This window comes from Elaeis guineensis, chromosome 7 (assembly GCF_000442705.2).
Source record: "Elaeis guineensis isolate ETL-2024a chromosome 7, EG11, whole genome shotgun sequence".
Classification (NCBI taxonomy): domain Eukaryota; kingdom Viridiplantae; phylum Streptophyta; class Magnoliopsida; order Arecales; family Arecaceae; genus Elaeis; species Elaeis guineensis.
In genome coordinates, this window is record NC_025999.2 from 79,171,807 (window position 1) to 79,176,141 (window position 4,335).

Sequence of the window (4,335 nt, forward strand, 5' to 3'; positions counted from 1 at the left end):
TTTAGTTATGTGCTGATATTACTTGGAATTATTGTTTGTCTTAGTAAGTTTTTCAAATGTTATCTTCTGATCTTTTGACACTAATTGTGGGATGCATGTTCCATCAAAGTTGTCAGGCTCCTTCATGAATCTATAGTTCCATCTACAGATAATATTCTGAAACCATATATTTTGCTTCATGGCAGTCTAAGTTCCTGGTCCTGGTAACGAATGCAGTGCAAATCAATTGGAAAGTGAAAACCAGTTTGGAGATCAAACATCGTCTTGTGACGCCGGTGTGTCCTGTAGTGTCAATATAGATGTTACCACCAAATATACATAAAGTTCTAATTGTTCTGTATCAACCAAAGTATTTATGGTTGCTTCTCAAGAGAGACAAGATTTTTCTAGTGCTCAAAGCAAGGGTAATAGTACTATTCTTGTCGATGATGTAGATGTAGGGAACCATGAAAATAATGATAACCATGGAGACATGCCTGTTTCTCCAATTCTACCTAGTAATCCTGCAAGTGATTCCTCTGATAGGCTCACAATTAGAGAAGATGGGTCATGCCACAGCAAACAACCTGATGAAGGTTTACACTGATGAAGTTTCTGCAAATATACAGGAAGCCAAGTCAATTGCCTTTGATGCACAGGATGAGAAAACTAACAAACAAGCACTACTGTCTCAAAATGAATTATTATCCAATGCTGGATCATGCCTTACTAAAAATAGTGATCGTGACTGTGGATGCTTCTATTCACTATGATCAATCTCAGTATCAAAATGGGAATCCTGACAACTGGAAAATGAATGAGAATGAATTGGAGAATGAAAATTCTTTACAAATGCCATCGAACACTTCTGAGGGAGAAATGCTCTTGAAAGTGAAGCTTGGATGAGGATCATGGAACTATGGAACCGAATGCAACTGTAATTTATGTTGGGGCTGAGGCTGCAAATGAGTTAAATTATCATATAGATGATGTAGCCCCTGAAATAGTTCCATTCACGGAACTAGACAATGTTGCCATTACCCTTCAACCATTCAAGTTCATAAGAGCAATCCTCATGAGGAAATATTTAGTATAAAATGCGTTCAATGAGCTGAATGCTGACCAGAGTCAAAATGCATCCATGCTTTCGGAGAAAGGCTTAGGTTTACAACTTCATGAAAAAAATTCCAGCCACTTGCAGAATATAACTAAAGATAATTCAAATCAAGTAGAGAAATAAAATATTCTTCTGGTAAGATCTACAGAAAATACAGTTCCTGATGATACTGATGGTCCTAATATAAGAATGAAACACAAAATGGGCACATGAACACAGAAACTAACCACTTGGAAGAACTGCAGCAACTGAATGACCGAAAAGTTGATTCCAAGCATGTGGAAAACATATCTGGATCATAGCTGGAACCTCAGAATGGTTTTCAGGACAATTCAATACATCCTTCAGTTGGTAATGACAGTAACTGTCACTGTTCCAGAAACAGGTATTCAGATTCCTCACATTCAAACAGAAAATCATCTTGCCAAACCATCTAGCTAAGAACCAGACACAAAGGAAAGTAGTGATGTTGGTTTATCTATTCACAATGCACAAGATTTCAGGCTTAAGGGGAAAGTTGCTTCATCGACATCAGTGGAGTCAGAGTCCAAATTAAGCTATTAGCAGAAATTGTGCTCAGCACCTCACATCTATTAAGAGAAAACATGCTTCCTGACAGGATAAGTTTCCAACAGTCGGTAGTATGTCAGAACGGAGCAACATAGCGCCCAAGTTTGGTTAATTAGAACAAATGCAATATTGTAGTATAATTATGCAACAATTGTGCTGATTTTAACAGGAGGCAAAAATCAAATAGACCATAGCTAAGCGAAATTTTTGGGAAAAGCTTTGATTTTTCTAACTACTAAAAAAATCCAAAATAAGAAGCATCAAAATATCTTAGATCTGGAAAGTTTACATACTACATACCAAGAGCTTGCCTCTTGTGGTACAAGGACACATAAGAAGAAAACTGAGAATTGTTTTGTACTGTAGCACTATCTTATGATTCCAAGTCATTTTCTGAATAATCTGCCAACAATAATTTTGATAGAATAACCTCCAAATTAACAGAGCTATAAGTAGTTCACATTTGAGAAGAATCTTTAGAACTGCATGTTATCAATGCATGCCATCTACCGGCTACTGATGCAATGCCTCGAGACCTATGTGAAAGTTTAGCAGTTGAATTTAAACAAAGGACTACACCACCAACTTGAACAACTGAAGATACATACCAGTTTCAAGAAAAAGTTTAAGGTAGCTTCTAATTATTAAAATAACAAAAGAAATCGATAAGACACTCGTATGGTTGACAAAAAGAAACAGCTGATTCACCCACATTAGTGAAAATGACTCCCACTATATCCTATGGACTAAGAAAGAGATTCAAACTGACTTGCAACGACAATAAAGACAAGTAATGGATGAAACATGCAGAATCTATGGCTGATCTTATAGAGATTATAACAAAGGCATGCATGTTCTTCCATATATACTAAAGCATCTGCATCTCTTTAGAAAAATTTATTGTAGCACTCAAAGAGAATCACACGTAAAATGCAAACGAAATTGAACAACATAAAGGCAGAAAAGAAAAAATGTGATCACGTAAGCTCATGAGCTACTTGAAGTGAACAAAACCACAATGGATTTCAATATTGACAAAGCGAAAGGTTTCATAGATAGTCATTACAAGAAGACATGGCAATATCTACCAAAAGAGTAGATAAAAGAACTCCTACCATAAGGTACAAAGCAAAATTCTCAATTTAGATGGGAGTATATTAAATCTGCAATCACTAATGAAATAAAGTTTTATTACTTTAATTGCATTAGTAAAAATCTTCTAACTAATACGAAGAATATGAGAGACCATGCTGCATAAGTAATGGCTGACTAAAGGTGGATAATTTTGAACTTTGGAACAGTTTACCTAAATGTCAAAATACAAATTCTTGGCTATCAAATGCAATTTTGCTCGAACAACTTGGTGAACATTCTATTAAACCAATTTCTTCACTTAAAGACTTTCAATAATTCTAAAGATGCTATTAAGCTGTAATTGTGCATATGAAGCTGCCAAAAAACCAAAGTAAACTACAAATTATAAGCAATATATCAGATTTTTTCTTGTGTAGGACAATAAATAACAAAGTAGCAAGAACTTAGGACATACATAGATGCATGATATGTGTTTCACTTTAAATAGTTCTCCAACAAATTCTTGTTTCTTGGAGTAAAAAAAAATTGTGGCATATCTATCTAGGCATGAAGTATGTATGGACAACTAATATGAGTTTCATATAGCAAGCAATTGGCACATTTAGTTCATTATCATAGTTAGGTGCTTTGCTTTTGTAGGGTACTGAATTATCAAGGAATGTATGTGAAGCAAATCTAAGATGATTAAAATTTATAAATGAAATAAACAAGCTATGCATAAAAGCTGCCATCAACCAATGATCAGAGTATGCCATCAATTGATGGCATAGAGGGGTCATGATGGAATGACCAAAGTAATGCATCTATCTCCTCAATCTCCTCACCATGAGCTTGCATAATTTCTGGAGAGAATGCAATGCTGGAATCCTCTACATTGATATACTTCAAGATTTGGTCAAGGTTAGGTTGCTCAAACACACGCTCTGGACCTTCTATCATCTCAACAACCACTGGCGCTGCTGGATCAGAATGAGATAAGGTGTTGTCAGCTGGCTGATGAATCTGGAAGGAATCAGCAATGTCCTGGCTAGGAATAGATGCCTCCTCACTAGCATGCAGCGTAGGGGAACATCCATCAATGGATGCATCAGACACATCAATAAGCTATGGTAAAGCATCATCGGATAGCTGAAGAATCTGACAGTGACCGGCAATATCCTGGCTAGGGTGCATGCAAAGTGGACTCATCGTATCCACGAGCACCGGCACTACTGGATCAGAACATGGTAAGGTGTCATCGGCCGGCTGATGAATCTGAAAGAAATCAGCAATGTCCTGATTAGGAATAGATGGCTCCTCACTAGTATGTTGTGTAGGAGAATAGCCATCAATGGATGCATCGAACATATCGACGAGCTGAGGTAGAGCATCATCAGGTAGCTAAAGAATTTGGTAATGAGCAGCAATGTCATGACTGGGTTGCATGCAAGGTGAACTCGTCGTCTCCATAAGCACCAGCACTGCTCGATCAGAATGCAGTAAGATGTCGCCAGCCGATTGATGAGTCTGAAAGGAATCGGTAATGTCCTGACTAGGAATAGATGGCTCCTCACTAGCATGTTGTATAGGGAAAC